A 26,589-nucleotide genomic window follows, 5' to 3' on the forward strand; every position below is an offset into this window, starting at 1 on the left:
AAGATACAGAATATCAGGTTTTGATACATCAGATATGGTAGGGAATAATGGGCTAACACATTTTTCAACACAGGTTTTGTTCTTGTTATTGCATCTGTTGTCAATAACACAATACAGCACAGAACAAATTCTTCCAAAATAAACTTGAGACAATACCATCTACTGTGTTTGGTTACAGCAGGATGCCACCCTGAATCTTCCCTAGCATGGAAAATCAGATCAAATCATGAACCAACTTGCTGTCAGTGTCTTCAATTTATTTCATTTGACTTTTGTTTTGAGGACACACAAACGTATATCATTGTGGGGAGAAACATTTATTTTTGTAATGATATAAGTTGGTGCACACAATAATGACAAGAACAACATGTACTGTTCACATGCAAGCACCTTGTGATAATAAGAATGTTTTGTTTGGACATGGGCTCTTGTTATAATGAAAAACTGAACACTTTTTTTTATCATGGTGGCATCAATACACTGCCTTTTTAAAAGAAATGTGATCTGACACAATGTGTGTTACTCTTGCATATTAAAGTAGAAAACATTGTGTAGTCGTGCTAATAAGGTAAATACAGTTTCACTTTAAATGTTCACCTTAAAGTGTCGCACCATGTCTGGATCAGTAACCAGGCAATCCCAAATAATAATGTAATAATGTAATTATAAGCTTAACTACTAAGAAATGTGCTGTTTGAGTGAAACTCTGTGTGAGCCCGTCTAATTGGTGTTGCCGTACTCAACTGTCCAAGACGGCACACGTGGACACGCATGCACTACCCAGATTAGGTGGTAACAGAGTTGTTCTCTATTTAGCTTTTTGTCTTTCTGTAGCTGCGTCTCATTTAACCCTCTCTGAAAGATGTGACATACAAGGCGTACCTTCGAAAGAATGATGGATTGTGGGTAAAAGCAGCCTGGCTGAACTAAAAGATAACCTGCGGAGTTTTTAACCTGCACTAGTGCCATGTAGCTCTTTGTTTATCCGGTGTATGTGCACAAGGATGCACATACGACAGCGTGGATGATGACATAAATAAAAAGAAAAAAATCAATGGTCAATAGTTTCACGTTATTCTACTGATCAACAGGTAAAGGAAGATGCCAGGATTATGCAGCGATGCACCAGCGAAGACTAAGCTAACAAGTATTCATAGATTTCAAGAACACAGAAACAATGTGTTATGGTTGGTAACATTGAATCTGAAGATAACTCTTTAATTAGCGGATTTAAAACAGCATCATCCTGAGGCAACACCACGTCAACTAAAGAAGGGTGACTCCAGCGTCCTCCTGAGCTCCAGACAGCTGGTAAAAGTATTTAATACCAGTAGTAATGTGAGACATGTTGTGAGACAGCACAGTTTGACAGACAATTGTCAATGCTTCAGGTAAACGTCTGTAACATCTATTTGTTTAACAGCATATCCGGGCTGCTGGTAGAGCTCCGTCCTGCACTATTTATCTCTGGCAGTGGCATTTTCATTGGTCCGGTTAATGTGATGTGTTTACCAGTGACCGATGACCACCTAGACGCGAGCACCTGCTAAACGTCGCCATGTGATGTTTTCCTAACTTTATGAGTCGGCGAGAACTGCCGGAACACAATGTTTAACCACTGTTTTGGGAAAAACGGAGGGGCCGGAAGATATACAGCAGCTACCCTCCTGCAAAAGTTGCTGCATTTTTCAGTCAGCGTGGACGAGAAAAAGTAAAAGTTTTATTGTCTTTGCTGCGCATTCACGTAAGGACCGACATCCAGTGCAATCTTTAAACCAGTCCTGAAAGTGAGCGAATGAAGCTTTACTGTTTTTTTTGTGAGAATATGAACCAGATGTTTCTACGTGCTATGCGTAAGTAGAAACAGAGCTGTAGTCTACAAATCTTAGGTGTTGTCATAATATTTTACCAGATATTGACATATATTTGGTTGGTAATCCAAAGCAGTGGTATCTTTAAAAGAAGTATGCCGCACATACACCAGTCTTCTTTTGGTTTAAAAGTATAACTTAAAACACACATACAGAGAAACTCACCGCATTATTCCTCGTCACCTTGTAATTATCACCTACAAACACATGTTCAGGCTAAAATTAATCACCATAATTAACAGTAAAGAGTCTTTTCAGTGGTATTTTATGCTTTGAGTTGACCTGTTGAACCTGTTTAAACTTTCTTATATTGAACAAACGTGCTGTTGCAGATTCATGTATTTACCCAGCAGCAGCAGCAGCGGCGGCGGCAGCGGTGCTTGCAGACTCGGCACCATGCAGATCCAGTTACACATGCGAGCCACTATCTGCTCCTCTCGTGACAGGCTCACAGCACCTCAGGCGCTGCAACGTTGGCAAGCCACAACAAGATGTGATGAGCCACTCTTGACAAAAAGTGCTGACACACTTACTTCTCTCTCTGCCTCCGTCAGTCAGGATAAAACAGCCTTTTTTTCTCCCAAAGTTTCTCTGTTGTGTTTTTTTTTTTTGTAGTCCTCGGTCAGATTTCTTATTTTTAAATTGATCCAGTTATGGTCGAGAAGTTGACTGCTTCCAACACAATTACCAGAACAGATGTTGGCAAAAGTACATTTCTGCAAAACCACAGAAATGTTGAAACTTTACTTTTTTTCTTTATTGTGAAACTTTTTTCTTTAGGTTTCAATTTTCAATTTTGTCTTGTGACAACACTGTGCATATGCTCTGCTTAGGTTTAGGCACCAGAACCACCTGGTTGCAGGTGAGGAAAAGATCATTTTTGGCTTAAAATACCTGTTTTTATTCCCACAAAAATGTTTGCACGAGGTCTCCTTAAAAATATCCAGTGGTTTCACGCTTACAAATGTTAAAATGATGTGGTCCCTTGTCAAAAATATCCAGTTGTTTCAAACATACAAATATGGAGCACAGTCCTTTACTGTGGTCACTGGCTTGGCAGCCTTTTCGCCTCCACCTCCCGACATGGAAATCAGGTCATAAACATGTGACCTGAACATGATATGACAAGTTTTGTAGAAATGTTAATATGATACGTAGCCTTTGACATTTTTGCAGACTTGCAGAACCTTTAAGTGGCAGCATTTTATCCTGGGCTGCTGCTTCACTGACGCAAAGGACACGTAAAAACAAACCTTAGCAATTACAGTAGAAACTAGAATGGCACTCAGAGCGCATACCTCTGCCAAGGCCCAACAGTCCCCTTTGACTCATCCAAGCAATCGGGTCTAGGATCCACATCAACTTGCGATTGCTCATAGATACCAGCCACCTAGATACACCTGTTAATTTTTTGGAATAATGCATGGGTCTAGAAGAAATAAACGAAAATGACAAAAATCTTGCAATGTTAGAGAAATAGAAAAAGTTTTTGGATGCGTCCCTTTTTTTATCCAGATTCACCAAAGTTAATGGGTGAGCTGGGTATCTGTTCAGCGTGTTTTGTTTTTGTTATCCTGCTGACAAACCAACCAACGCACACTGTTGAAAACATTTAACCTCTTTTGAGGTAATAAGAAAATCTGCAACCAGTTTTACTCTTTCCATGAATTCAAGACCGTAGCAAAATCAAGCCACATGGAGCCTAATTAAATGTCACGAGTGATTTTAAACATGACGTTTCTCGTCAAACTTGATAACCAACTTATATGAATGTGCTTCCATCAGTTTCTTTTTTCAACACTCCAATGAAAAGTGATTGCACAACTCAAACCAATAAATCAACAGTTTTGATAAAGTTTGTTTCATTGACAACCTCTCTTGGACGATATGTTCTTGAATGGAGTTAAAATGTGTGTATGTACAGTATGTCCTTCTCTGTGAGAGACTTGTGTGTTGTTCTTTGCCTGTGAGAAAGTCAGCATGAGGTAACATCAGTACTGCACGCCTGCTAAGTAGAAGCATATTCCACCGTCTTTGCTACAGGCATCTGTGTGGTAAGATGTTCCATGTGTCGGGAGTTTCATAGCGTATTTCGGGTGAAATGATGCACAGGTACTCTGAGGTAACGACACAATGATGCTAATCTGATTAGTACCTAATGATACCACCAAGAAGGGAGACCCATCGCGATGACATGCTAATGATACTTGGAAAGAAAGACTGCCTCATGAATAATCTGATTGGTTTTCCCCTCCGGCTGGGATCGAGTTTTGATCAACAATAACTCCAAAATGTGTACGGAGGCAGGGGTGTGTAATTTACTTCAGTTTCCATTTTCACAGTAACCAAAACCGTCATGGTTTTTCTGGATGCAGTCCACATTCATACGGGGTCTTATTTGGATGATGTGATGCATGCAGTAAAAGTTTTACAAGGTTGATCTAAACACTCCTGATTCAATTTGAAAAAACATAAGCATGTATGGTGTTTTCCTTCAACATCCTGCTTTATTCACACCGATACAATTATATGCATTCACACTTGGGAGTCGCACCGTAAAACTATGGTGTGCAAACACTTCACACGGAGGAGTTGCTGCATCTGGAGTTTTAATAGACCTAATCAGAAGTTATTAAACATGTAGAGTGTTTTATTCATGTACTTAAAGGAAGAATTTATAAGATATTGTTATGTATAAATAACCTGTGTGATGAAAAACACCACTGATGTAATGTTAAAGACGTCTATGTATTGTGTCGCAGATATATCTGGTGAAGTCAGCATGCTAACCAGCTAGCCCCCGGCCCGCCCGGTCTCATGACACCACTTTGTACCGCAACAAGCGAGTTTCTGCAGGGAGATGTATGCTAGTGGCGGTCGCTAAATGTCACAAGCTCTCCTACCTTTTTAGAAAACTTCTGCTTCAGTTTTCATTACCAAACATAAAAATACAACCGTACAACTTCTGAATCCCAGTAAGATGTGAAAATATTCTGATTCTGCTGTGTCTTCTTATCTTCAAAATCATAGTCCTGGTCAGTGCTCTTGTAAACGACCTCCGTTCTACAGGTTGTGTTCAGTCCTAGTTTGGTGTCCGCCCTCAGGCCGCTACACGTGGGTGAGCACCGCTGCCCGTGGTGACTCCCGCTGTGATCTTGGTCCAGGCAAACTAAAGCAAAACTGGCTCCACGGTTAACTGAGCCCTGAGCTAATTAGCTAACGATAGCTAGCTACAACCAAGGATCGCTAGCTAAGAGCGGCAGTTGTCGGTTACTCTGTTGATATGCTGCACCCTATGTTCCCTCTGGATTCTCAGGATTTGTTGTCTTTTCAGTTGCTGATCAATCAGGTGAAAGTGGTGAAATGATAATCTGTCAGAATCACACATAAGACACATAAGTATGATATTATTCTTCTGACAGCAGTGTTAGAGTGTGCCACATTAGGGCTAGTCTGATATACCAGATGTAAACTGTCAGTATAAACTCTGCAGCTAGTGACCTACATGCTGAAATTGGCAAGTTACTCCAACACTAGCCTGGTCACTAACGGTATGCAGCTAAAAACAAGCTAGCAGCTGTTACCTTGTCTTGTGGGGATTTAGCCATTTTATTGCCAGTGCTTGCCTCTCCACATGCAAAACAAGTCACGGTTACTCTTTTGCAGGGGCGCCGCAGCTGCATCCTTGGCTTAGCGCCAACCAAGATGACTGATTGGTTTAAAAAAGAATACAATCAAGCCAAAGCGGGGTTTTTTCAGTTTACCAGAATGGGAATTGGTGCACAAAGACCTTCCTCCAACGCTGAATCAGCACCGTGGAGATGTGTCAGGCCTTGCGGGAATACCCTGAGAGGAAAATGTCCGCCGTGTGAATCTGGTCTATAGAGATCCAGCAGTAGATAATGAGGGCATTGAACAAGAGAAAAATAAATAACCACGATGAGTCATACCTTAAAGGCACATTTTCTATGAATCGAGAGACAGTTACTTGCGCTCTCGTTTCTAGGAAAATGTAAAGAACAGGCTAAAACACGCTCTGGATACAATCTCTTCACCATGTTAGGATAGAGCGATAGAGCCGTGACGATAAAGCCAACACATCGCTGAAGACATTGGCCCTTTCTGGATCTCTGCTTCTCAGTTAGGGGAAAGAAGAGAAAGGAATGGGATGGTTGATGGCAGTACAGTTGATAGTAGGGGGGATGTGGGGGCCGGCGTGAAAGGGAACAGCTAGGGGTGGATAGTAATCTCAATCTGATAATGCTCATGCACCGTTTTAGCATGGGAAAAGGTAAAACATGATGTCACCGACCCCCTGCTCCCTTTTTTCCATAACTGGGTTTCATTGCTGTACGCTTCACTGAGGCCCCGGTTAAACACCAACAAGGGAATCATGTTTATTGAGACATTTGTCGAATACAGACAAGCCGGCGAGGTGAGGATTGTGCTGCAGGTTTGGAGAAAGAGTTTTTATTAATAACACAACACTGTGGTACACTTTCTGTCTCTTGTTTCTTTCACCGGGACAGACATCCAAGGATTGTGTTTCTGCATCGGAGAGCAAAATGTGTCCGTGCAAAGCCATCTTTTTTCTTTGTGCGGAGCTAAATCACGCCACAAAGCAGAGAACATGATACACATTGTATTCAGACAGTGGGAGCATACTGTCGTAAAAATATAGACAAAAGGTTTTCTGTTTTCTTTTCCTGTTTTTTCCCCTCATTATAATTTGATTTATGATCTGACTGTCAGGCACACTGACAGATTCATGAATGAAAATTGCTGACTTATTTGTGAAAAGGTATGGATGGTTTAAATAGATTATATTGGTTATCCTAGCATAAATATAAAATTCAGTATTCTGCGGCCGTGTTGAGTATTTTTAGGCTCGTTTTCCATCAGAGGAGCCATTTTATGGAAAATCAACAATTGCTTACGTGTACTTTTTCTTGTGCCACTTGACAATTGTACGCTGAAACAAAGGATTGTCAATGGTCAAGAAAATGGGCTTCCTGGCAACCATTTTATCAATCCGGATGGGGAAACGGATGAGCGTGCATAGTGAACACGGAGCACGCACAACCAGTGGAAGTCCAAAATTAACATAACAAAATTGTCATCCCTCACTGGCTTCCCATTCACAAAAACAGCTAAATGTGTTTGATGAACCGAAGCCAAAAGCACTGCAGCTGAACGCTCTTCCGATCCGACAAGCCAAGTGTGCCAACGTACCTTAATGACCTCATTTTTCTAATCTGATGGAGATGCATTTAAATCCTGATTTTATCTCACAGGTCACAAAGGGATTTAGTAGGAAAACCTTTTCCCAATCAGGCTTTCCCCCCCCCCTTTAAACCTCACCTGACTCAGATAAGGAGGATATGATAGAATTACTCATCATTCATATGAAGTGTAGTTACATATGCACTGGTAAGGAGGTCGCTCTCCTTCAGCAAAATGTAGCAAAGAAATCAGTAATTTTCTGGTTGTTCAAGCGATGAATGATTTGTGAAAACAAACCAGGACAAAGAGACTGAACGCTTTCAAATAAACCAGCCATCTCTTAACATTCACCCCTGTTCTGTAGCATATTTAACTTCTACAGTACAGTACACTTTGTACACAGCAGAGATGCATCATGGTCCACGGCCTTGCTGCCCTACTAACCTTAAATGATGAGACCGCCGCTCTTCTCCACACATCATTGCGCCTAAACAACTGCAAAGGTCGACTGCCAGTAAAACCCAAAACAACAAGACTGTAGCAGCGTACCAGCGTCAGTTGTACCAGACCTTGATCTTACGATTGCAGTTTGTTTGTAGGATCCCTAAATATTATTTTTATAATCCCGGGCAGAGCAGGTGAGGTCACTTTTTTGCAGGTCTGTTGTCAACTCCTGAGTATCTGAGCACATTTTGCATCTTAATGAAATAGAAAACAATACAATAGTTTCAGTTTCGGCCCTCTGAGGAAGTTTTAAACGTTTCTTTTTACATTTTTTAAAGTAAGAAAATATCCAGACTTTATCTTTCACGGCATCTGCAATGGTAAAAGAAAAACTGAAGAATCAAAACAGTAGATTTGTTTAAAACGTGTTCAAGCTTTTCACAACCTGAAGGTCTCACTTGTGTTTTGAAAAGACGGCAGCTCTGCAAACTGAAAAAAACTCCTGGATACAGTTTTCAGAGCATTATGTTCTCGTTGGCTTTTGGACCAGGGTTAGAAGGTTATTAGTTAACAAGGCAGACATGAATGATGAAGCTGAAACATCTCAGCGACAGATGAATGTTTTCTAAATCAAATAAAACTACAGTTTCTGAGCTACGGGTCACAGGAATGGAGAGAAAACAGTGCCGTCAACTAATTCTACCGTCATCCGAGGCCTCGCTCGCTTTACAACAACAGCTCTCCTAATGGCTCTTTTGTTTATGACTCTGACACTATTGTTTCCTACTGACGGAAGCCGGATCCTCTTGGTTCAGAGGAAGAAGTTACACCTCAATGAGGTTAGAAGCCCGATACTCCCTCTGGGTGTGATGACGAGCGCCGACTCTATACAGGAGATGAGGAAGGGGGGGGGAACTAACACGAAAACATGATAGAGTGAAAAACAAAAAAGATGTCGGCCGACAGGAATGTTAAGATTTGGACAAGATGGAGACAAAGCTGATGACAAAACTGACACCCTTGTACCAGCGTTAGTCATCTAAAGTGGTAATGGAAACACTGAGTGGAAATATGTACTACAGCATTCTCTGAAGAGCGCTCACCCAGCAGAGCTTTAGAGAAAAAGCTGTGTTTTTCTTCGTCACGGTAAATGAAGCTGGCTGCTCCTTGGTATTGTTTTAGGAGAGCATGCGTCTGCATCCCGTCGAAGCGGGCCGAGAAACCACGTCGTCCTTCCTTGAAGTCAAGCTGGGCATCTTCACATCTCCTCCTCCTCCTCCTCCTCGATGAATTATGGCCAAGTCCCATCATTTCCCTTGAGGGATTGATCAAATGTGTTTTAGCTCAGTCCGCAGCAATCACACAAAAAACTATTAGAGGAATAAATCCTGGCAATAAAGAAGAGAAGACCTGTCACACCATGTCATTTTAGCCATTACTCCTCGAGTGCTGGCAGCCACTTGAAACGGTTATATTGTCTGCGTAGGTCTGTGTTTCAACTCATGCAGAGCGGACTGCGCCCAAGCATAAATATGAAAATGTGCGAGCGGACTGGACGGAGAGAATCGCAGTGTGTTCACTTGGATCGATACTGAGGAAACATATGTATAAAAGGGAGTTGCACATAAAAAAGTGCTTATTGTGATTCGTGGCCACAACATGGGCTGCAAAGTGCCAACATTTCTGCCACGGTCTCCTACTGTAGCTCTCCAGCTCTGGGTATTCTCTGCGGTAAACACTTGGTCACAAGCCTATTTTGTAGATATTTAGGTTTACCACTACTCCATTCAGAGTGAAGGGCTGCTTCTGTGCAGTTATCTGTAATGGTGTCCGTGTATTCTTAATAAGATGGAAACACAGATGCATATTTTACATGATTGTAGAATTAGTTGGCAGGATTTATATGCAGGCTCAGTCATTTTACTTAAATACTGTATTTAAATACAATTTGGAGGTTTTGTAAACTAAATATTCCCATTTTTGCAACTTTATTACTTCCACTCCACTACATTTTTGAGGTGAATTTTCGATGATTTTGGTGTTTTCCATCTGATGTCCTCCATCTTTCTGTGATTTATGTAGTTTCCTGAAAGCAACGTGTAACTGTAACTAAGACAGTGTTTTCCTGGCACTCTCGCCAAGTGCTTGCTCATGAGGGGAAATGTTGGGTCTTTGTAAATTAATTACTTAATTAATTAATTAATTAAAGAGTTGTCCAGAACTGCTCCAAGTGTCATGAGGTAACTTTTATAACTGAAATTGACTTAACAGCTGTGCACTGTAGCTACAAGGTTGCTCTGTTGGCTGACTCTGCTCGAAGTACTGCCGGACAATGTTGGTGTTCAGCAAATGATTGTCAGTGTGGGTCATGGATGTTTTTGGACAGTAATGGAGCTCTGATCTCATATCAGGCTTTGGACACGCAGGTAAGACTTGTTAGTGGGATTTTCATTAGCTTCTGTGCAGTCTGTAATGGTATCAGTGTGTTTCTTTGGTAGGATGCAACTTTGCTTGAGTGAGAACATGTGTAACACAAATGGACAATTGAAATGACATTAGTTTGGATCATTCATATGTATGGTGCGTGGCAATAAATGTATGTGTGACTAATTCATTACTTCATTTCAGAGGGGACTGTCTCCTACGTACTGCAAGTCCTTGAAAAGAAGTCATTAGAATAACAAGCAGCAAATAAGATTTAGAGCCGACATCTCCGAGTGTGAATTAGTCTTGGCATCCGCTGGATAGAAAGTGCGTCCTTGCCTGGCTCGCTGTATGCAAAGCGACTCACTGTGCATACCAGACTGAGAGCAAATCAAGTGATGGAGCAAAGATAAACAGGTGGAGACAAGATTCCCATTATCAAGCAATGACGAGGGTTTGGGTGTGCGTTTGGGAGGGCAGCATTGTGATGAGCACAAAATGGTAATGCAGACCTAATCTGAAGCGTCAGCTTTTGTTATAAAACAGAGCTGCCACGGCCTGAATTCCTTGAACCCAAACAACGCCTCGAAGAACAAGAAAAAGCCACAGTGATTCATAGGTTTACAGTTTCTTGGGATGTGACTCAAAAAGGGGCTATTGTTTGACGTTTATGGCCACCACAATGTGGCAGCGGAGCCTGACAAAGCACCTGGCAAACGCCATGGCTACACTTTGGCCATTAAGCCAACGTCATAGCGTCGCATTTCTTTCAAAACTGGAACACAATAGACTAACGAAGCCAAAGAGGCCTGCTTGTAAAAAGTTGCTAATAATTTGTAAATGTTGGAAAGCGAGGGTACCAGGCCGAGTGAGCGAACTAGCCCACACACACAGACTCCCGTAATGTCCCTTAGATTGAACAATGCCTTAGTGTTTTTGTGTTAGACTGATGGTGTGGCAATGTGGAACCAGCCTGCAAGAATTAACAAGCTCTCACTGAGGGAGGACACAAAGCTCAGGGCCAGCAGGGGAGCAACAAAGTCAAATATTCTGCATGTCATCCACCACTGTTAACTGGGGACCATGTTCAGACTCACTGGACTCCTTAAGGCTTTTCCACCATTAGACTTAAGTCACACATTGATGTGTTGTTACACATTAATGTGTCTGAATTGCTGTGTGGTGAGAGAATGGCTATGTAGGCTTTCTGATCCACCCTTCTGTGTTAATATAAAGCTTCCCACTCATTTGGAATGAGACTTAGACACACATGGGAAGCTTTTGAACATTACCAGCTCGAGAAAAAAGCAGGAGAAGTTCTTGAAATTCCTCCAGTGAGGCATTCCTGTCTGGTAAAACCCAACCAGGCCAACACCAGTGTTGCGAGGGTTATTTTTGAAATGATTTTCCTATTAACATGTATTTTCTGATGTAGCTATTTAATTACTTCAAATTCATTTTATTACCATTATATTACTTTTCTAACAAGTTTATTAAACCTGGCAGTAAAGCTTGATGAAATCAATATGTAGCTTACTGGAAAATGCAGAGCCAAGTATGTCTAGATTGCATACAAATTGATGAAAGACCAATCAAAATAATGAGAGATGGTGCAGATTTAATCAAGACAACCAATCCAAAACAGCACTCAAAATTTGACTTGATACTTCTCAATGGACCTTATTCACATGGTGGCCATTTTTCTCTGACATCATGCTCAGGGTTCAAAGTTCAAATGTCTTCATGCTTTGTTCCAGGTCCTAAAATGTAGGGAATCCGTCAAATTGTTATCATTTTAATATTTCCTGATTGATCAGTAACTGATAATGGATAGCAAAAATCTGGAGGGACGTGAGGCTATATTTCAAGGTATTTGATAAACCATTAGCTTTCGTGTGAATATGGTCTGTGAATGGAGCCTTGTAAACTATCCCATCCTTGATGGTGTTGCACTTACACTTGTCCCAACGGCTTTGTTGACCTGCGCTGTCTGGTATTATGAAAAAAGAAGGACGTGAGCAACAAATTCAGTTTGATTTCATTGTTTCCTCTCGGAGCGTCCCAACTGGTCATGAGTGCTGCACGACGCCACATTTTAGGCCTGATGCCCCGTTCATATTTTTACTTGTCTCTTGCATTTACACAGACGAATGGTTGATTCATGAAGTTGAAATAAAGAGTTATTTAAACTGTACCATCTCCTTTTACTTCAAAAACCTAAAAAAAAAAAAGTCACCACTCGGTAATCAAGAGATTACAATGAGATGTATTGGTAGTTTAAAACATTTGCCATCTCTTCTTTATGACTGCTGCTTACAAAAGCTGAGCCTGGATCAGATGTTCAAGCTTTATTCAAACAACCCTGTAATAAAGGAGTGGTGACAGATCTCCACACAAAAGTTCAAAATGTGATTCCTTTTTAATCTGAAATGTTTATGTTTGAATAAAATGATTTATTTTCATCTCTCGAGTCGCTGGTTTGTTTTCATTTCCCCCCAGATGTTCATGTAACACAATGCTGTCATAACAAAAAAACGACAGATGTGGCTCATTTTATTGGGTTTTTTCTTTTTTCTCAGAATGAAGAACCCAAACGATATTTCCCCCAGATCAGCCATAAAGTGTAATCTGCGTAGCGTCGATCTCCGCTGTGATTTCTCCCGTTTCTTTTGCCTTATTTATCAACCTGTCAGCTTTGGAGGGCCCGGCCACTTCCTTCCATAGGTGTCACATGATCGATTGTCGGTTTGTGTGTGTTGAGTCACTTGACATCACATCAATGAGAGAGAGAGAGAGAGGACACACTCGTAAAACTTTTACTAGAAACAGACTGCAGCATGAGCCATTTTGTCCTTTTCTGCTGTTCGCTCCCATCCATCATCGGATCCTTCAGAAAGACCTGCTGAAACTGACAGGACACGCAAAAAAAGGCAACCGACAGATCTTTGGCAGCAGATGTTAAATGATTTTTTGGGTTTGTAGAAGCGATGTCCTGAGAAGATGAGAAATGAGAGCAATTCAAAGTAAATAAGACAGTTAATCTATCTTTTCATATCCGTCTTAAACCAAAGAAAGAAGGTTTCTCTTCATATCAACTGCAGCAGAGATGTTTTGCCTCATTGGAGCACATTATCTCTCCGCTGGATGCTCCACTGGATTTAGTGGCATTGTTCACAACGCCTGTACGACCAGCTGCGAGCTAGATTAATTACAAGGAGATGTTTGTAGGAGTCATAGTACAAATTTAAACTCCTTAAAACTAAATCCCATCCATCTTGTCAAGTGCAGCAGGAGGACCGGGCGCCAAAGATACAAAAGAAACAAATTGTGTAATCTGTTCGTCAGGCCAAGTGTATGACACGTCTCAGCCCACAGTTCTAGCTCCTTAATGAGCCAAATTAGTTCATGCACCTTAATTGTATTTACTTTGATTGCTTTTTGACAGGGCTATCTAATAGCCAAAAGCTGCACAAGTAAGAACCGGTATCCGTCCTCCAGCTATTGTTGTTGGCAAAGGCAGGATAGTGTGTGTGTGTGAGTGTGGTGTGGTTCGATTTGGCAGATTGGAAATCGAGTCCCATTTTGTGTGTTGTACAACATCATTTCCAAAAAACGTTGGGACGTTGTGTTGAACAGAAATAAAACAGTGATAATGTGGTAACCCTTTCTGATCAGCTGTTCTCAGCACAGAAACAACCATATAGGTCAATTGTGAAAGCAGATTATCAGAACACACGTACACCTTCTTGTTGTTAGGAGGTGGCAACTGTGGTAAAGGAGGAAGTCAGGTAAAGTACGATAAGGACGAGGATGTAACTATGAAAATCTGTCAAATTTCCAGGATGTACTGTGTTGTGGGGCCCACAGAGTGTGCTCACTAGAGACTTCCGCCAAATCGAGGTCGCTTACTTCTGGTTTAGCCCCTGGCTAAACTGAAGGGGAATAAATTGAAAATAAGATTTAATGTGTGGCTCTTGTAGACTTTCCAAATGTTATCAGAACAAATGACTCAAATTATGATGATGAAACAAGTCCTTTTGTGGGGTTTATGATGCTCAAAATAAATGGATCTACCATTTTACAGCCAGTTCTTTCACAAATTAAGCTTATGGGAGTATTATTAAGTCTTTTTGTTACTATAAACATAGGCTTCGAAGCCTGGCGCTCTTCCTGGGGGCTAGATGAAGGAGCAAAAAAGTCTGTAAATGGAAAACAGACTGTGTCAAACACGTGACTTCAACCCAGGAGATGGCGTTTTGTGTCCAGTGTGAAACCATAAGTTAACGGTGAGTTATTTTTAACTTATAAATGTAGTTAAGTTACGCAACATCCATAATGTAACTTGTTACTTAACTTACTTATGTTCATAACTTAAGTAACGTAGTTACTGTGACCAAAACATAATCTTTTCCTAAACCTAACCAACACTATTTTGGGAGTCACTAGCAGTCGACCTGTTCAGGTAATTAGGTATGAGGATGTGTTGTTTGACATATACTCTATTAAAAAAAGTACAAAGACAATATATACAATGTTTGACTCCTCAAACAACAGCCTGAGGAAGACTGAGTGCAGGTCAAAACCAGTCAGCGGTTTCCTTTTGACTTTTTACCAATAAAGGCTGTCCAACTAAATTCTTGGCTTGGTCCCATCATTTCTGGACTCGGGGTGTTACATACTATGATAATCTAAGCATGGCCGGAATAACCTGCTGGGCTTCCCAGGGCAATAATGAGCTGCTGGGTCCCTATAGGACATGGCTCTATATTTTCTGTGTGATAATCTAATCTAATTAAACACAAAGGTAATTAGGGAACATGGGCCATGTGAGCACGGAATCAGCTAAAATAATTGTTAGTTGAATATGTGCTTTAATAGCACATATTCCCAAGGAAGGTACAATTAATCCAATTACTACAAACTAATTGTTACACAGTGATATCGAAGCATTCTACAACGCAGGAGGTCCGGGGGAGCAGGATTGAGGCCTGCTGTGCGGCGTTGATCTAGCCTTTGACATAAGAGTGTAACTTTTTAATGAAATGGCTGGACAACAGCCCAAAATATTCCAGCAGGCAAAAACTGTAATGGTCATTTAATTTTGATGTGTTTTAATCCATAGTTAGATATTTGGGGAAGTATACATGGTTAGATAGGATCTGTACTGAACTTCAAATCTAAAAATTATATATTAGTGATCTAAAAATCAATTTTTTGTTAATTTATTTGTTGGAATTGGTCTATATTAGTCTGTCCACATGTGAAGAAAAGCCAGTCACATATTAATGTATATGTGGAAAGTTTCAGCAGCCATCTTGGCAACACCCGGGCAGTGAATTCTGGCTAACAAGACCAGGGCTCAATCTAAATGAATTGGAAGAGAGCCACAACTTCTATTTCAATGTCACCTGGACATAAACACTGCATGTAGAGACTCACCAGTCAAATATGTGTTTGGTGACTTTGCCCCAAAATAAGGTTTCAAAATGCTTCTTTCACAGCTGAATCCAGAGTGCCATGATGCTGTCCGATTGTCCCAGAAGAGAACTTAGTTTAAAAAGGGATTTTTCTCCTTCAGGTCTTTTGATGTGATGGTGAGGTACGTATCCCTAGTCAGTGTATAACCTGCAGGAGATGACCATCAAGTCTCTGTACCGACCACGTAGCACCGACAGGGAAGCAGAGCATCAACAGCAAGATGTATTTTAGCCACCTTAAAAAATATATCCATTTAAGTGTACACTGTATTTTGAACAGTTTTAGCACTTTACATTGCCATCAGACAGTTTTCCTTTGGGACTACATTCCCTCAACTGTACAAAGTCTGTATTCCTACGCACAAATGCAGCCGTGCCCGTCGCAGATCAGCTGTTTGGGTCGGATATATTTTTTGGCAAAAGTACATCTTGCCATCGGTGCCGTTTAGCAATACGATGCTCTGCTTCTCCACAAAGGGGGGGGAGCTGGCGGTCATCATGTATTGGGCTGACTAGGGTATAAGTACCTCATACAACCCCACATCAAAAGACACAATTATCCCTTTAATGTGTAATGTTTGAATAGCCTCACCTTTCTCTTTGTAATCCTGTTCATTACTGTGATATCCTCCTTCAATAGAAATCCATCTGCAGCCGGGCCAAAATCGGTTGAAACTGATTGAATCTCATCTTTGAGCTTGCGTCAGTGCAACAACACGATTGGCTGATACGTTCCCCAGTTTAGCTGTGACAAAGCAGATGATTGGCTCTCCTGAGTGCTTGGACCAAACTTCAGAAACCTTCATCATCCTCTCAGTGTAATATTTTTGTTATACAAGTAGTTAATTGACCATTGGTCAATTGATTTATACTGAATGATGCTGCTGATCATTTATTAAAAGCTGTCCAACTTTGGTTTTCAAAGAAACAAACTATTTATGGACTTTGTGCACTGAGTGGGATTTTGCTGCCTTTGTGTGTCAAACACGATGCAACACATCTATTTATTACTCTGACTCAGACCACCTGGTCTATGTATAAAAGTGCTGGAAACACAGATTTGACTTTTTTCATATTGTTCACATTAGGTAGGTAGAGTGCGTGTGCGCCAAGTCAGTTTAAAATGGATGCTGTTTTTATGATGTTATGTCTTTGGCAAAATCTGCAGCAATTACTTATCATGACGAGTCTCATTTTAACAGGCTCTTCAGCCCTCCCCCTCGCTGCCTTGTAAACCGTGTCCCATCCTTTTCTGGATATCATGAGGTTTTTCTGGGATTAATAAATTACTTCCGTATAGCTCGTTATGTAATGATGTCACCGTCATAAACAGTGTTGATTGTTGGAGGTTTAAGATCACACAAACTTTTATTTAAAGACCACCAACACAGTGCTTATATAGTGTTTCTCTCCCATAGCAGATATTTTTGTTAGTTAATAAGTCATGAGCTCATGAGTCATGAGACTGAGGAAATGCAGCTCTCTCTTTAGCGTAGCAGCACTGTCAAGCTTGTATGTTAACAATTAGCAACATGCATGTATCTAGCCCAACAATCACGTTTGTCTCACGTCAGTCAGACATCATGTTTATATTCACTAATTTCTGTTTTGTTTCCCTAAACAATCGGTACGGAAGCAGAGAACACCCGCGCTTGCAATTATTTTTAAAAATGCTGTTATCTCAAGAGCAGGAGTTATTATTTCACCATGGAGGTACCAAAGCTCATTTCTTCTGATCCCGTTATGGAGAAAATGGTGGACTGATCTGACTGTGTAACAGGAGGACACAATTTGTGTTTGCAATTTCTGCCAGTGTTAGATCTTGATTTAAGTACAGTCTGATGCGTGGATCAATAATGGGAACTCCTTGATCTGACATTTTCAGCTTTAGCAGGAATCCATCAGCAGGAATGCAGGCGTGGCAGCAGACCGTCCTGGTGAAGATGGAGCCGAGCTGGAAGGCAAAGCTTTCCAGTTACCAGTCGATCTACGGTCCATCCTCACCTGGTCATGAGCTTTGGGTAGTGACCGAAAGAATGAGATTGCACGAACAAGCGGCCACAATGAGTTTCTCCCGTAGAACGGCTGGTCTCACCTTTAGAGATAGGAGGAGCTTGGACATGTAGTGGTTTGGGCATCAGCTTTGGATGCCTCCTGGGTGCCTCCCTTTGGAGGTTTTGGGAGGACACCCCAGGGCAGATCTAGAAAATCGCTGGAGGGATTATACTGTATACCTCACCTGGCCTGAGAAGCATTGCTGGAGAGAGGGACGTCTAGAATACCCTGATGCACAGGTGTTCATGGCTTCCGTGGGTACACAGCATATTCGTCAATGTCATTTTAGTCGACACAGAAGCTGTGGTAGACGTTCCTACAAGTATTTAGATAAAGAGATAACATCTTGACTTTCTTCAAGTCGTCTGTCAATCAACCCCACACCCATGGATGTATAAAGGATACCCTGTTAGAAGATGGCGCCTCATTCGCTGCAATGAAAGTTTTTCACTGAACGTATACCATACATACACCATGTTTGGGCCCATACAGCATGCTCAGTAGAGTCCTTCGCTAGCCGAGCTGGTCAAGAGCCGGCGCATCTGAGACTCAGAGGTGTGGAAGCTGGCTAACCTGAGTTCACCATGTCTTTTGGCTCATCTGAAGACTTCCTGTTTACTCTCAGGACACACAAAAATTGCCCCACAGCCAAAAACGGTTCCCGTTTCGGTGTTTGCAACTCTTGCACATACCGGAAAGAAATCTCCAAGCTGGAGACAATTCTGTCTCTTAGGTTCAAACTTAAAAAACGCAAAAGCACTTTAGTCTGTTATCTCGGTTATGCTGTTTTTTGTTTTTGTTTTAATTCTCCATGATTAAAAGGTGATGGAACAAACGATCTGTCTCTTTTATGTGTTGAACCAAAACCAAGATCTTTGTGAATGCTAGATCTTACATCGAGGCTGTTTGTTCTTCAATGGCTGATTTGTGATGTTACAGTTGACCTCTCTTTGGCAGAACATGCACAGTGAGGAAGGTATTTGTTTTTAAAAGGCAGGATTTAGCCAAGAACACTACGCACCTTTTTCTGTGATCCTCTTGTGAGCCCTCAGCTACATTGTATGCACATCATTATTTGACATGTCATGAAATATGGCTAGATTGCTGAAATATTTTCCAAACGGAGCCCAATGCGGTGCTTGAGAAGAACCTGTTACTTCCACCTCTACTCCAGGACACAGCATTTACAGCATTATAGATTTGGGTGTGGTTATGAGTCCCTCTTGCAGCAGGCAGCAATGAAAAATATGTCTTGGAGTTCACATACATGCATTCCCGCATGAACTTTTCATCGAGGATGTCAGAAGGTTGTCGGAAGATTACACGGGGGAGGCAAGGTCATGAAATTTTAGTGCAAACACATGAGCAGAGGACTTATGCACTCACTTATGCACTCATCAGAGACACAATACTTTATTGCCAGGCTGGTGTTACACAAGCAGACAATTAATTCCCCGTCTGCTTTTGTTGAAGTGTAGGGAGTATCTGAATGTGTGTAATATTTATTGCGCTGACCTCCAGATATGAAAGTGGTCTGTCAGACAAAACACAAAAGGCCCTTGAACAGTCGAAGTCGACCGGTTCATGTAGTCGGGGTCAGTTTATGTGCACGCTCGACTTGAAAAATGACCAGGCAAACCCTCAACAATAATCCAGAGTGGTCAAATCAAGTTAAAGAAAGCAAACATGCAGAACCCCATCGTTCACGTCTTTTGAGCACTCAGTTGAGAACACAATGCAGATGGTTGCTTGGGTTTTTGCTATGACCCTTTAGTGATTGTACTATACCAGGAATCAGACTTTGCATGAGGACAGAAGGAGAGGGATTGTTTTCCAAGAAGTTGTCAGTTGGAGGTTCAAATTGGTTTGAGAAAAACAAATACACAGAATTACACATTGTGCTACTTGAAGATTTTCTTTCAGCGGTTAGAAAAACAATAAATTGAAAGCCAGGATTAGTTATTTCAACACTGGTGTTTAAGGGGATTTCGACTGGTGTAACAGAGTTAGAGATAAAGTTCACACCTCTCTTTGATTTACGTCGATGGGTAGCAAAGCTGTCTATCGTGTAGTGCTTCACGAGCTCTGGTCCTTGCTAGCAAAGAAAACATTGGATTATTGGCCTTGTTCAACAAAACATGCACGCAGTTTTTCACAGAATGAACTTTTGACCCATTGGAAAGCAGCTTTAGACACATATGGACATCACATCTGCTTATTTTTATCGTCTCTTCATTTGACTTTTCTAAAATGCTGTTCATGTGCTTTTTATATTGCCTTGTGTTTTTGAAAGTCTTTGCAAATGTATTCACCATTTTACAGCCACTCCTTTTAAAGATTTTAGATGGGGGGAAAAAAAAAAGGCTTTTTGGGCCAGTGCACATCACAATCCCCAAAAACACTTCACAGCCCAGCACTGTTCTTGTACACTAGGCTACCTGCCCATCACCAAATGACCATCAGACTAAGTTAGTGACTAGCTGGTGAGCAGTGGAGAAGTTAAAGTCCTGAGCAGCTAAACATCCAGATACTTTTCTCAGGAACTGGTGGAGCCCAAAACAGAGCTAAAAAAGTCTGCCGTGTTTCCTGGATTTTTAAAACAACAACTGTTTGCTGACACAGCTCTAACAACTTCATGAAGTGCTATTAGCCAAACTGTGTAACAGACTCACCGTGACACTATCGCGTTTGGCCTAGCTCACCCATGGGAGGGGAAAAAAAAGTCTTCAAGTTAGCAGTAACAAACATGCCACGCCTGGTTAGATTTTCAAAATATAAAGCAGCAAAACTACTTGGTTAGCTTTAGGATTATGGTTTCTCTTTAAACATCTCCTTCCTTATAACAGTCACAACTGACTGCTCTCTAGTGGATGGGCGGATAAGACTGGGTTGGCCCCCAATTGCACAAAAACAAACCTCTAATGAACACTGCTTAAATCTGAGTGAGAATCTTGTATTTCTGCATGTATTATGGGAATGTAACAGGTGGTTGGCCTTGGTCATCGTTAACCCAAACACAAACCCCGACAGACACAAATTATTTTTCAAAATTTTCATGTGGCCTGTTATATATCAGCTATTGACACAAAACCTTCCTCCCGAATTCTTATCCGCAGGCAGGAAATGTGAAAAAGCCAGACTGAAATAATGTTGTCCTTGAAGTTAATTACATTTCTAAAATCCTGACCACAGCCTAAGACATTTTTTTCTTTCAAAGTAAGAGATGTGTTTACACAGTTTTTACCCATACATCTAAAAGTCACTCTGATTCCTGCTGCAAAACACTGTTCACTGCAGTAAAGAGTGGAGAGAAACATGCAGACAAAATGAAAACGAACTGCTGATTATAGGAAAGAGTCGGAAAGAGTTTAAAATAAATAATGGACCTCATAAGGCAACTTCATCAGTGTTACCTCTTCCCTGATGTGTAGACTCTTTCCTTTTTTAAGATACTGTTCTGTGCTTAAAGGAGTCTGAGTCATCATCGCAGAAATGATATCTCTAGCACACACTACCATCACCCCAAAGAGCCCTTTTTTCTCCACATAGCTTCAAGATGCCTCGATAAAAATCCTCAACCAAAGATCTGAGGAACATGGCCCACTTGCTTCAAACAGCCATGAAATTGTAGCAGAGCCAGATAAGACCTGATTAGACTTGTCAGGTTTGCTGCTTACCGGCACGTCCAGCAGCACCACCTGCATCTCCCCAACTACTCCCGACCGTCTAACCGCTCATCCCCCTCCCTGGGAAAAGCTGAATGTGCACTTTCTCCGCTCACATCTGTGACCTCTTGTGCCTCTGTGAACTGCGTCTGCTCCCGCTATCTTCATCTCAAACACACAAAAACATGTGCACACAGGCAGACACACACATACACTTCTGTGTCTCACACTTACACAAACATAGATACACATGCGAACTTAAGATCTCGGTCTTCCCTTCCCTTCCCCCGCTCCCTCTACCACTCTGCGGTTTCAAACTTGAACCTGTGGGTCTCGAGGGCTGCGTTCCAGCGCCGAGAGCCATTTTCAAAAAAAAAAAAAACCAGCAGCCGCCTGGAAGTCAAAGTCGACGCGTTCCTGCCTGGAATCAAACGACGATCATTTGTTAATGAAGTTAGATTTGGAAGTGGAGTTCATCATCTGCCATGTGTTAGGCCTCAGTTTTGAATTTATGTGAGTTCTTATGTGTTTGGTCAGGCACAGCACACATGCAATTACAATTCCAGAATTCCCCTCCCATGTTTGGACGAGGTTCAGAGCCACAATGTGTTTTCCAAAACACAGATTAATCCAGAATTGACCAAATATAAATCCTTAAATATACTGGCCCGTATCAAATAAATGGTTATAAATAGCAGCCGTAAGCAAACAAATACAGATGTTTTTAACCACAAGTATCGAGGTTAGAATTGGCTCCTTTGAGTTGTGCACTTTTCTCAGCATGCAGGCTCCAAACTTTAATGAGATATCCAACATTAAACCTTCATTTCCTTGAGTTTATTTTTGAATTATGACAGCAAATTGATTTTTGATTAACTTTGCTTTATATCCTCATTCTTTGAACACGTGCAGCTCTCATGAATAATTACAACCACTGCTAGGAATTCTGTATTTGTTGGGATCTACATAATTATGCATCTTATTTACTTTTGGACACACGGCTCATCAGGGGTGGGTTGTCCTAATTCATGCTGGGATGCAGTGATAGGACGAAGGGCTACACGCTCCTCCAAAAAGAGGATTTTCAGAGGCACATTTCGAATGAGTATGAGAGCTGTCTGTTGTTTTTAAAGTGTTATGCTCCTTTTTTTTTTAAGCTAACCAGTAAGCTAATGTTACATTGTTGTTGCTAATTTGTGCTTTAGATTTCTGCATTTTGATGCATTTCAGTGTTGCAGTCCCACACTTTGTCATATGACACCTGAAAATTCAGCAGCAAAGTGGCTGTAGTTGGTACGGCTCCTCTAATATCAGTGCATACTGGAGCTGGGGCTGCTAATGTTAGCCTATAAAGCACAGCTAGTGGCCCAGTAATGAAGCTGTGTCCATTTTATTTAATGACTTAATTGACAGCTTGTGTCCATGCTTTTCTGTCTCCATCAGATAAATGGCATTGTGATAATACCAGGGTTGGCACAGTAATACGAGATAAATTACCACAGCTGAAGACGGTATATTGAAAATGTGCAGTCGTGTCTGTTCATGCAAATGTGAACAACTGATGATGTATGAGAGTCTTGAAGGGTTGTCCCACAAGAGATTTAATCCACTGCCCTATGTAACTCTGTTCTGAGAAGGAAAGGGGGCACTTGAAACTGAGGGGTTGGGGTAATAATTGGAAAGAGCATCAAGCAGGCCTGAACTGAGACTGTGATCCGAATCAGAGTTGAAGCAGAGCCCTGGTTAATATACTGGAGGAGGTGATTAGCTGATGGGAGGCAGGTGAGTACACTGGGAACGATAACGAGCTGATTGCAGACAGGTGAGCAGAGCTGGGAGCCTAAAAATCATGTATATTTATATATCACAGAACAATACGACCTGCTATCAGAGTAGATGCAAATCTGAAGGCCCACTAGTTGCTCTCAGACTTTGAGGTCCTATTTGTAAGAAAAGTTGATTTTTGAGTCTCATTCCCAACACTCATTTTTACAAATAGGACCTTTAAGTTGTGCCTTGAATTGTCTCCATTAGAGTGAAGAGAACAGGTGACAAAACACCTCCTCCTGCAGCAAAACCTTCTTCCACCACACACCATTTGCAGTCCTAGATAACATTTTGGTAAATTAACCACAATGGTGGTTAATTTAGCAAAAAGGTGTGTTTTCATGTGTGATTCTTAAATGTAATGCTTCTAAATGTGTTTTCTTGTGCTGTACGGTACTCTGCAAATTGGCATCTGGTGTAAACACTATGATACTTGCATCAGACAGCTGTTTCAGTGTGTCTGTGTATTTACTCATCTGATATTTTTTTTTGTATGAGCAGTTAATGTTTGAGAAATGCTTATTTACTTGTGTTTTCCTGCTCGCACAGGATTTCTGGAGTGGAAGGAGGAGTGTACTTTCCATTTAAAATGTCTTTTTGGGCATTTTTCTGCTGTGATGTTGGTCAGTTAGAAAAAAAAGGGAATGTTTTCTTGTTTATCAATGTCACTAACGGAGGGTCGGTGTTTGGTGCTACTGTGAAGATGTTTTTCCTACTGATTTTTTAAAGTAGACCCTCTGTGATAAACCCAGTGAAATTGCTTTTTCCCCCTGTTTTCTGGTCTGAATACTTCACAATCTAGAGTCATTGCGTTTGAGTTGCAGCTCCTTACTCGTGACTGAAAGCATAATTCTTTCACTCATTAACTTATTTTCCAAGACACTCGACTCCCATATCTCAAATCTACATGCAACTCTTTGCGGGTGCAGTTTTATTACCCTCAGCTAAATAAGATTTTACGCTTCATTACCGATTATCTTAATGAATTCTATTAGTGAGTTTATCTGGAGTGACCACAATGTCAACAATTACATCAGCTACTGTTCCCAGTGGTGTGTAACGCCCATAAAAAACACTAAAGGATTTGATTAGAAACAGTGAAACTTAATAAGAGACCCCACTGACGTAGTGCTGGAGTGTAACCTTTCACGTGTCTGGAGAGTGAAGTACAGGCCTGGATGCTGACGTTACCCTTCATGGACAATATGAACAAAATTAATCTTTTAATTTAAGTAAATAAAGAATGGAGGTTGATTATTACAGATTTCTTCTCGAAGCAGACACCTGCTTTATTTCTACTTACTTTTATTCCAAGAAAAGACTTGAAACTCCTTTAGTCATCGACTAATCTGCCATCTATCAGTTTTTAGGTCATTCTTGAAGTGTCATGCATGAAAGTCATTAATTTAAGGAGGGATTGTTTGTCAAAACACAAAAAAATCTAGGAACAGTTGACATTTCTTGGGGTCACTATAAAGAATACCAGCCCACGGCTTGGTAGCAGCACAAAGTCATGATGAAACTCAGAGATGATGTCATCTACCCACAGCTCAAACCTCGGCCAAACTCCTGACTCAGTACCACCTGCAGGTTGAAAGTTCATTTCACAAGGGAGCGTTATCTCATTAGCTACTTCTTGCGACACAAACAGTGAAACGCACAAAGCTTTGCACAACTGGATCTCAGTAACGGCTTAAAACTAATCCTGCAGTTGCAGATAGCCTGATTGTGCTCTTCCTCTGGTGGTATCCCTGAGCTTCCTGAGGTGGGAAACCAGAAGACAGTAGATCTCTGTGCTGGTTGGCTGTTAGGTGTTCAACAGCGAAAATGATGTATATGCGGAGGGCAGGTGTGATATATTAGTGTAAATTAGGACACTGAATATGAAGCCACCTTTGCTCTTATATTGCTGTTTCCACCACAGGGACTAGGGACCTTGGGAAGGAACTAGTGTGTTTCTATTGCAGAGACCAGCGTCTAAATTAAGTTAAGGGGGCATCAAAAAGTCCCTGCTTGGGGGGGTAGTGCCTCCCAAAAGTACAGGAACTCCGGTGGGTGGGGCTTGCAGAGATGAACCTCTGATTGGTCGAGTACAGGCAACTTTTTCTTTCAGCTACCATCTTTAAAAATCTGCAGCCACAAACCAGTTTTTTTTCTTTTCTTTTGCTTATTGTGCTTTGACACATAATCATGGAGTTACGGAATAAAGCATACAACAGTTGAGCCGAAAATTACTCGTAAAAACAGTCATCACCATTTCATGTGTCAGCAAACTGATTTGCCAAATCATTGCAGGTTTTAAGATCGTGGTTGAAACGCAGACAATGGGCTGAAGGAACCTTTTAGTTCCTGGGACAAAAAGTTCAGCCCGTTCTCACTCCAACAGTCAAATACAGCAGCCTGGTCAGTGGCCCTAGGCTTTTATATTTGACGCTGTACTTACCCCTCTAGTGTAGTAGTATAAAAAGTGAGAAACGTCTAAGTCAGGGGTGGGTCATACACTGGAATTTCCCTCCAAGGACTCCAAGTCTAAGTTGTGTTATTTAGTTACAGACTTAAATGACTGACCATAGTCATTTTAACCCCAAGTATGATCTTTACCTAAACCTAACAAAGTAGTTTTGTTACCTAAACCTAACCAAGTAGTGTTGGGGGGCCTCAACCTAATCAAGGCACTTGGTTCTAGGTACTTTGGGTAGAAACACGGCTCATACTGTGCGTCTCACATACCTGATAGTTGTAATTTGTAACTCTTTATTATAACAGTCATGCAAACAAAACTGAGTGGTTGTTTTGTTACAGGTGCTGTAAGAAATCATCTTTAAATTCGCTGTTGCAACACCATAAAGTCCTTGAATGGAACACCTTTGTTGTTAAACCTCTTGAAAATGAGAAATCCAGGTGTGTCCAAATTGTCATTACCATGAATAATGATTTTTATTGGGAAAACATCAGGAAACTCCTTTTGTTTTTTAGAAGAAAAGTCATCTGGGGGAAATAAATTAATATGCTTTTACAACCTGTTGGCCGGTCCATCCTGTGCTGTGGGCCCGAAGGAAAATTTGAGAGGTGGCACTCTCTGTTCCAGACTGATATTGTTTGTGGACTTTGTGCATCCTTGCCAGAGGCTCCCCCTTATCCAAGGGCAGCACAATGCTGCATAGCAGGGCAAAGCCCCAGAAAATGATGTCATCCACTAAGAACCTAATCCATGACCAGGATGTTGAAGGATCTTCCCCTCCTCCTTCCTTTTGCAATAGATTAAAATGAACAAGGGCCATCACCGAAACCAACTTGAAGAAAAAGAGCGATTAAGATTTTCTTCCCAACAGGATGAACTGAAATGAACTGCTTTAAGAGTCCCTGACTCAAACAAGGGTACTTCCAAGGACAAGTGAGGACTGCATTCCATGCATACAAACGGAGCCATACCACCGAGCAAACCTCGCTCAGAGGTTGTTGAAACAATACGGTGTTATAGCACACGCAGCAGTCTTTTCTTCATTTTTACTGCCATAAGCAATATTCGGCAGCAGTATTTCATGTGCTGATGTGGTGGCGTAAAGTCAACCAACATAAGTATTATGGATGAAAACATGAGGT

This window comes from Pagrus major, chromosome 9 (assembly GCF_040436345.1).
Source record: "Pagrus major chromosome 9, Pma_NU_1.0".
Classification (NCBI taxonomy): domain Eukaryota; kingdom Metazoa; phylum Chordata; class Actinopteri; order Spariformes; family Sparidae; genus Pagrus; species Pagrus major.